The sequence below is a fragment of the Boleophthalmus pectinirostris genome, unplaced genomic scaffold, assembly GCF_026225935.1.
Source record: "Boleophthalmus pectinirostris isolate CB_2022bp ecotype Guang Dong unplaced genomic scaffold, ASM2622593v1 HiC_scaffold_21, whole genome shotgun sequence".
Classification (NCBI taxonomy): Eukaryota; Metazoa; Chordata; class Actinopteri; order Gobiiformes; family Gobiidae; genus Boleophthalmus; species Boleophthalmus pectinirostris.
Genome location: NW_026571175.1, coordinates 22,317,230 through 22,326,914, shown reverse-complemented (window position 1 = coordinate 22,326,914; position 9,685 = coordinate 22,317,230).

Below are 9,685 nucleotides of genomic sequence, written 5' to 3'. Positions count from 1 at the left end.
AATAAATGTTACAGTGGGAGGTCGAAGTGCATGACTTTGTACTGAAAATGGACTTCTGATTACTCTGTTCTCCTCACAGCTGTCTCTTCTTTTGCAAACTTGAGTAAAATTATTGCAGCTCATTTCTCATCCTACAATTGCTGACAGTATTCTGTGCCCCAAAGGCTGACAATAGCACACGTGCAGCAAAACCCAGACCACTTTGTTTGCAGCTTTGTTGTTCTTAAATGCATGAGACAGCAAAAAACAGCATTTATAGTGGACACAGCAAACATTCAGATATGCTGATGACTACATGCAGGTGACTTAAGACTTAGACAAGTAAAGTCTAGTAAGCATAAAGTCTAGTAAGGAAGCTATAGGTATGAATTATAATTGTGCAACTTATATTGACTTTTGTCACTATTGTAATTCAGAAATTAAGTGAACTTGGGTTGTCCTTAAATAACTGACTTGAGATTTATGGAAAATGTTATAGGACACTGACTATAGACATGTGGCTTTGTGTGTATGTTACAAGACAACTAACATATATATATAGTATGATGTAAAATAAATTGGTTTAAACAACTTCTCAGATATTTGATCCTGTGTAATGAGTAAACAACTTTTTTGAATCCTTGTTTGCATGTCTGAATAAAATAGTTGTGTTTCATATAGTATATGTGTTTGAAAGATACAGTCTGAGGTGATAGTTCTGCAAGTGCAAACCTTTCTCCGTCAGTTGTAACCTGTTGCGTTGTTAGAAGTTTGCGTTGTTCAGACTCGTTGCCTGAAGCAGTACACTTCACATCGGAGACTCAAACAGGAGTGAAACACAGCAAGTACAAGAGCTGCGTAAAGAAACCACGAAGCAAACAGTGCGCAAACAAGTGGAGTGCAGTTTCAAAAAAAGTTTCAGCACCATGGACAGCGACAAGGCAAACTCCGCATCAAACATCAGACAAAACGAATACCAGTGCAGAGAAAATCACGCAATAAGTAGTAATAGTAACTTGCTCTTACCTTGCTAAGTATTTTTGAAGTCTCGTCGTCAGTTGCTCTCTATCCCGCCTTTGGGTAGCAGCGACTGAGAAAAACTCAAAAACTCTTGACTCGAAGTCTTCAGATCTTTCTACAGCGGGCAGTGGAGGAAGTCTGGCCAAAAAGAAGAACTTTTCGCGGCGGAAAGTCTTGCTCTGCGCCAGGCAGGTCCAAGCCCCAACGACCCAAAAACTTAAAGTTTTTAGGGTCGAATGTCCCAAGTTTCAGTGCAGTCCACTCTCACAAGCAAAGAAATTATAAGTGACTCTTACCAAACTCCAAAGAGTTTACTACCAACAAGGTTTAGATGCTATATCCCGAGGAATATAGCGTAGCGTTGCGAATTGGCTTGTTTCGGAGCTCCAAACTAGCAGACAGTCCGTGAAAGTGAATAAAAATCAGTGATAACGCCTGTCTTTCTAAGCTCCAAAAGTGTTGGTACTTCTACTCCCGGCTTCGGAGTCTTCTTGCTTGTGGTCTTTGCACTGCAAGTGGGTCCAGTCTCAGTGAAGCTCGTGGCCTGCTCGTGGAGGTATATATCCAACCCCGCCCCTCCCAAGTCGGTGCGTGGATGGCGTAGCGAGTGAATGAGACAGCAAGAGAGGCACGGGGACGGGAGGGGGACCGGGAGTGTGTGCGCTGTGGAGTAGGCGAAAGTGTGAGATTCGGTTGTGTCAGAGAAACGCAGGGAGGAGGGAGCCGGTCGAGAAGGGGAGGGCTGTGTACAGGGAGGGACCACTGAGGCTTCTGGAGCATTGTGAACAGCAAACTACGCAGATATCAACGCCAGAGCTAAAGGCACCGGAAAGAGGATGAGAGCGGCAGCACTGTGTGTACGCTGCACCGGCGGCTGGACGCACAGAAGAGTTCCATTGTTCCTGGGGGAGCTAGAAAAACGTATATGATTTAATCAGGGAGCTTTCGGCAGGTCAAGGGGACATCGATGACATAATACTGTTGTAGTATTTCGCCATGCTCATACATATTCATCGGGGTTTGGTAATACTGAATACTGAATGTTTTCACCATTCAAAATACAAAAGTTACAAAAGTTAGAGTCATACCTTTATATGGTTTGCTCACAACTACTGTATAATTGATTCATAATAGAAGACACATTACGATATACAAGTTTGTCTTTATGTAACATATTCGAAAGAAACAAATCAAACCTACATATTTTAAGGCATGCATCCAAAAAGTTTAGTAACATGGCATTGTTTCTAAATATTTCTTTAATAGGCAAAGTATGCAAATGTGTGTGTTGATGTCATGGAGGAAAATTGCCATTTAAAATATATTTATTTCACGTGGGATAATGTATATCTTAATGATTCAATGCATATTAATCACGTGGGAGGTTGTTGAAAATATCAGTCTTCAAATAACATTGGAAGGCAGTTTTGGCATGCACCACAGCCAATTGCAACAGTTGAATCTCATTGAATATGCAGGCTCCAAGAGTGCACAACTGACACGCGGGCGGCTGAACAGTAGGTGGTGGACTGTGGATTCCTCGGTCTCACGTTTAATGTTGTGCAAACCCGTCTGTGTGCACCGAGTTGGTCTTTTCCGGCCCCTGCCACACGCACCGCGATGGCCGCACCTTCCAACCAATGAGAAGTAGAGGTGCGCCTCAGACCAAACGTTAACAAGAAGCGTAAAACTCACACACTCACACGTACGCACACATTCCAATAGACACCAATGCGCCGCGCACACAGGAATCGCCCTCCCCTTCTCCGTTTCTGGGTGCTGCTGGCGATGATGTAGTGGGAGGCTCTGGGTGCTTCTCGAAGTGCGATTGGGATAACCTAACGTGGGTGTACGTGGCTGCCGCCTGTTGCGCGCTTTGGCTTTGATTTCTCTGCGCCGTGTTTCCACAGCTCCATCACAGAAGGAAAGGAGGAGAAATATCTGAGTAATAAATAAGCAAACGGGATTAGTCAGTGCGAAGAACTGATGTCCGTTTCGTTTGAGTGTAATTGTTAATGGCCGCATAACGCAGTGGGAGTTTGGGAGTCGTGGCGCGCGCACTGGGCTTGTTATCGTCTCCAATTTTTAGATCCCACGGTTTGTAGTAGGGGGATATGACTTGGTTAAACGTAACATGTGATTTACTTTACTTTAATTACTTTGGGACAGTTAAAGAACTATAAAAGCTATTCCAGGCATCTAGATGCAACTCGACCTAGTCATTGGTTGTCGTGACACTGACACGCAGGGAATGTCATTCAGTCCCATTTTACACATAAAAACATTCAACATAACAGTCTACAAACAGAAACAATTACTCAGACTGTTTTCTTCAAGTAAACTTAACCATTGCTATACAATCCAAAAACTTGATTGGATGTTTTAAGTTTTCTAAGTTTAAGTTAAGCCCAGAACATTTTATTTCAATTCATAATAGGCTATAATGATTTTTAGTTTAGATTTTGCTCATACCTTTGTCGATTAATTAAATGACACTTAAATGCACTGTCTGAGAACACAATAAAGCAATATCAAATGCTTAACCCAAGACAATTTCCAAACTTAGGTTTAAGTTATAGAACAGGGGTGGGCAAACTATGGCCCAGGGGCCATATGCGGCCATTAAATTTTTTTAATCCGGCTGGCCAAACTTGAATAATAGTAATAATAATAACAATTTTTAGTGTTTTAAAAGTCATTTCAATAAATAGTAAATACCGTGGGACTTGATAGACAGATATTTTGTTGTAATGCTTTGTAATGATTTTCAATTATTGTATATTTCAGTGTTCATGTTATTTTTTTCTTGGATTCATGGATGACCAAAAAACTCCATCCATTTGCTCCTGGTCCGGCCTTTCCGTCAAATTTTAAAACCCCTTGTGCCCCATGAGTCAAAAAGTTTGCCCACTCCTGTTAAAGAACATGGAACCACATCAAAATGAGGATTGAAATGGGGATGAACCCAAAAACCAAACCAGCCAGGACCAGAACAGGACCAAACTAAGTCTGTACATCAGGAATAAAATGGCCTCAAACCAGAACCAAACAAATCTGAACAGGTCTTAGTTTTTGTTGTTGTTTTTTTTTTTTTTTAGTTTAAGGCTGAAAAAGTTCAGTTTAAAAGTTAATATTAAATTCAGTCTATATTTAACCCTAAGAGTTATTTAGTTCAGATTATGCTCATATCTTCTTATGTAAAGTTAGACAACTACAAAGACTAATGCACTGTCTGAGAACATAATAATAATACATAAAAACCCAACTTGGGAAATTCAATGCTTCCAGCGCTATTTTTTTCCTTTTGGCATATTATAATCATAATTCAGACAATCTCAGTCAATCACAATAATTTTATGACTAGTTAAAAATACCAGTGCAGTTATGGTGTTCCTGAAAATACCACTATAGATAGTGTATTTATAGACATTATTGTGTGTGTTAGTGAGGACAGGGAACTGTTGCTGTATATTTTCTGTGACGCAAGGACTCTGCAGGAGGATTGTTTGTGTGAAGAAAAGACGATGTGCGCGTCATTCCCAGTTTGAAAATACCATTTAATAGTAGGGAACAGTTACAAGCCAGTGTCTAAGCAATTGCTGCAGACTTTCTTAATAGATAATGTGTAGGTAATATAATGGCTTGCGGGCTAAATATAAATTTAAAGGTGCACTGTGTAAGTTTTATTGTGGAGGGTTTGCCAACTCTTGTCTCCATGGAGCTGTTATTGCTTTGTCTGGAATTTTCCACAGTAAAGCATTAAAATAATTTGTGTTCATGAAGATAAACAGAATTAAAACTAGCCAAGATACATGTCAGATCTGTGGAGAGGTATCTCAGTCAAGCTGTATTAAGTGTATATCTTTCAACAATCAATTACGTCTTTGTCTATCTGTTTTTTGAAAAATAATGTTGTCTTGTTTTTATTTATTTACTTATTTTTCACTAACCGAGAAGATGCACTAGAAGATGACTCTATTTTTTCATGAGTCTATTAATTACAGAGATATTAACCTTTAAAATAAATAAATAAATAAATTAAGATAATCATGTAAATATAGCCAGGGATTAAAATGACAAAATAATAGGGATGTAACAATAACCGAAATATCGTGATATCGTACTGTCACAAGTCTCACAATAATATCATGGGCTGTCACAATATATCAAATTACAATTCCCTTTGCTTAAATTCTTTGTTATAATACAGTATCAACTAAAAAACCAAGGGGACTACATAGACCATGATCCTTTGCTTCATTTCAGCACAGACAGCATGAAGAAATTATGATAGTAAGCACTTTAAATCTTAGTTCTTTGGATGATGACAGAAAATACAGACCAAAGGACTGTCAAAGCATTTAAAAAAAAAAAAAAAAAAACAGAAATTCCACAAAATATTGCAGTAAATATCGTACTGTCATATGCATATTGCGAAAATGTCGTATCGAGGGATTTGGATATTGTTACATCCCTACAAAATAATACAAAATATACAGAGATTATGTACAATATATAAAGAAATGATAAACAAAAGAAAAACTGTACTTTATTTTAACATTTTTCTTTTTGTTTTTAACCTTTTTTATTCTCTGGGAGCATTGATTATTTGATTATTTTTGTGCTGCCTGTTTGGTTTATAGAGATATTAAGCACAGCCAGTTAAGCCACTTTTGGATAATTGATGAACACACATACCATTGTGTTTACAAACAAGATTTATTTACATCTATTTCCTTCAGTTATGAATCATTTTCCAGGGCAGTAAACCTCAGATGCGCTCTCTGTTTCTCTTATTGTCACTTTGATATTAGTCATCAATAACATGCTCTGTCTCTTTGTCAAGTGATGGCTCATAGTACATTAGTGAGGCCAGGGGACAAAGTTTACTCACTACAACTGTGGAGTCAAACGCAAATCAGGGAAGAGTCAGACCTTGTAAACACACATTATAAACAATATTAAGCGGTCATTATCACAATAAAGAAGCCATGACCACAACAACTTAATTAGCCACAAAAAGGTTTAATAAATCAGTGTGATGTGTTAAGTTATAATGTCAAATGGCATTAATAAAAGACAATGGAATAATAATAATGCATTTCTAAAACAAGTTTCAAGAGACTTTATGCAGGATTATCATAAGTATTGATACCAAGATTGTGTTCTCATTTCTTAACTGAACCTGGACTGGACCAAGACTTAACCACAAGCTAGTATTGAAATGATATGCAAAGTTTAATCACTAGACTTAGACAAACTTTATTGATCCACAAGGGAAATGATTTGGACACAGTAGCTCAAAATATATTGTAATAATAATGAGCAAAATAATGTAATTCCGTTTTTTTTTTTCTTTTATGCACTTAAAGATGCACTGTGTAACATTTCTAGTGGGTCTGTCACCTGCTTGTCTCCATGGAAATGTTATTGCTTTGTCTAGAATGTTCCGCAGTATAGATTAAACCTACTATGCACTGCGCAACATTACATTTATCGAGAGTCACCCGTATTCACAAAAGGAATTATTGTATTTTGAGCTATAGAAACCTATAATGAATAAATGCTAGATGGATGTTTAATGTCTCACCGTGGAACATTCCAGGCAGAGACGCTCCACCAGAAAAGTTGCTCAGTGCACCTTTAACTTGTAAGAATTAGCTGTACCCAAAATAATGGAAGTACAATCTTAAACTCGCTCAGTACTTTTTACACAGCATGTTTTAAGATTCTCTGCATGTATTAGTGTGAAATTAAGCAGTGTTGATTGAGGAGCTGTGGGCCTGACCCTGACCCCTGATTTGTATTAGTCTGTGTAATGTGACAGTCTCCAGCTCCATCAGAAATAATGAGGTAATTACAAAGTGTTGATGAGGTAACTCTGGACAGACACCAAAATCCTCTGGAGGAACCAGTGCCTCTGTCTCTGACTCTGAGCCAAACGTGCACTCCTGTCCCTGCCAACAAATACATTATAGTGAAAGTGTGACTGCCAATGTTATAGCTTAATAAATGTGCCCTCAAACGCATCAGGGAGGGAGATTTAACCTGCCAACAAGTAAGCTTTTGGCATTTGTGTAGTTTCTATTCCTGTTCCAATTTTATAACGCAGTATAACGCAATCAAAATCACAATTTGAGTTGGCGTAACTGTCCCACCTTCTGATGTCATGTGGTAGTACAGGAAGTGCTCCACTGGATTTTTAAACTCCATATACCTTCACTAGAATCATTTGGATGATTTCAGCCCTGGAATTGCTGATCTCTACTGAACTAAATCTAAAAGGTAGCTGTTAACTTGAAAAGTGCTCCTTCATGACATCACAAGGTGGAACAGAGCATTTTGAGCTTTGGAGAAGTAGACAGACTAATAATAAAGGGTTACTTAAACAAGTTTGCAGTGAAGCTTTGCACAATATCACACAATCAAAATAAAACAGAAACAAAACAAAAAGTCCTGTAGTTTATAGAAAAATCTTGCAGTTAAAGATGCACTTTGTAACTTTTTGGTCTGCTTGTCTCCATGGATATGTTATCGCTTTGCCTGTAATGTTCAACAGTAAATCATGACATATTTATCTGACTCTTTTTTTTCCCCATTACCTTAAAAATATGCATCTTCATTGTACATGAACTTGGTCTCCACAGATCTAACCAATAATAACTCACCCATGTGGCCCCAACCGCTTGTCCACATGGTGATGTTTTAATGCCATACTGTGGCGATTTCTGGACAAAGCAATAACATCTTTATGGAGACAAACAGGAGGCACAGACCCCTCCTGAAAAGTTATGCACGCGCACCTTTCAAACCTCTACAAACATATGTCCTGTCAATCATCATATAATTTTTTCACTGTTTTCCTTATGGCCTCAGGTATACCGCTGCGATATATTGTTATTACTATATTTTTGTATTTTATTTTTACCAGTACATACACATTTATATTATTATGTTTTATTTGACATCAGTCTCTTGCTATTTCTGCTACTTATTTAGAATGTATTATGCCATTTCTCTTTGTTATTGTAATATGCTGTGAGTCTAAATTTATCAGTCCATATTTTAATCTTCTCCCAAAAGTGATTGCTCCTGGAGTTGTTTACAATGTGCACTCTGAACAGCATCTTTCTTATCAAACATAAATCTGGTCGCAATCCTTGGCATAAAGATTACAATTTTTTTTTTGCTGTTCAATAATAATAATGTTGGTAGACTGGAGGGATCAATTGTCCTCAAGATAAATTACCCTGAATGAACCTGCTGCAAGGACATGGAAACTTCTAAAGGTTGCTCACATTTTAGAGTTTATGGCTTTAAAGGTGCACTGTGTAGCTTTTCTGATGGGGAGTATGTCACCTACTTGTCTCCATGGAGAGGATATTGCTTCGCTCAGAATCTAGATCAAATTGCAGTAAAAATGCATGTTTTTTGAGCAATAAAAACACTTGGAATGGTACATAGAACACCTTTAAAGATCATAAAATCATAGAACGGACTAAAAGATCTGTCTCTAAGTCTCATTTTGCAGAGAAATCATAAAGTTATATGTCATACCAGGAGAAGCTGTGGCATTTTAAAGGTAGGAGGTTGAAAAAGGTGAAGTCATAAGCAACAGAGAAAATTTCGAGAATGCTTTAAGGGCAGAAGCATTGTTGCGTTCACCCCTTCCGCTGGTAATTATGTTAATGCGTCTATAACACTGCACTGTCATGTCCCATTCACATCACTCATGTGGTTCACCTGAGACTGTTAGGTGAACTATTACTGGTATATTCAATGTAGGCAGTTTCTCAGTAATAAAGCCATATAAAATTATCCATAATTATCCTTCAAATTCTTATAAATCTGTGTTTCTCTTTTCTTTTATCACCATTAAGAAGTTACTGCTTTGCCTGGAACCTTGCGCAGTATAGCATTAAAACTGATCTCCTTTTACTGAATTGTGGATATTTTTATTTCTCAAGAAACTGTGAGCTGACCGGTAATTTGGCCTGTTGACATCACCTGCTTGTCTCCATAGAGATAGACAAATGTAAGGCCGTACTGCAGAACATTCAAGGCAAAGCAATAACATCTCCATGGAGGCGAGCAGGTGCCGACCTTCCACCTGAAAAGTTGCATAGTGCACCTTTAAAGGGCCCATATTACGCATTTTTCCGATGTATATTATAATATCATTTCCTCATCACAAACAGACCTTTTTTGGGGGTTTGTTTTGTTTAATTCACATATTTAAAGCACAAACCCGGCATATTTAGGCTGAGTTCTTCTCTCAAACAGAAAACACTCTGCTCTACCTTGTGATGTCATGCGGTAATACAAAAACTCCATACTCCATACACGGTCACTAGAATCATTTGGATAATTTCAGACAGAATTGCCAATCTCTGATGAACAAAGGTAAACGGAATAGTAAAGGCAACGCAACTCCAGATACTCTCGATACATAGGTCACGATACATACCTTGATATAGTGAGCTTTCGATTTGATATATTTCAAATTCAGTATGATTCAATAAAAAACATGGTTGCGATATTAAAAGTCTTTGTTAAACAACTTCTTGTGCAAAGTTAATATGAAACTCAAACATTTTAATCATTAAAATGTCAAATGTGTTGCATAAACGAGTTTCCTTCGTCTGAACAAGCAACAAAACTGTAGCGCTGTAACAAAATAGAAAGA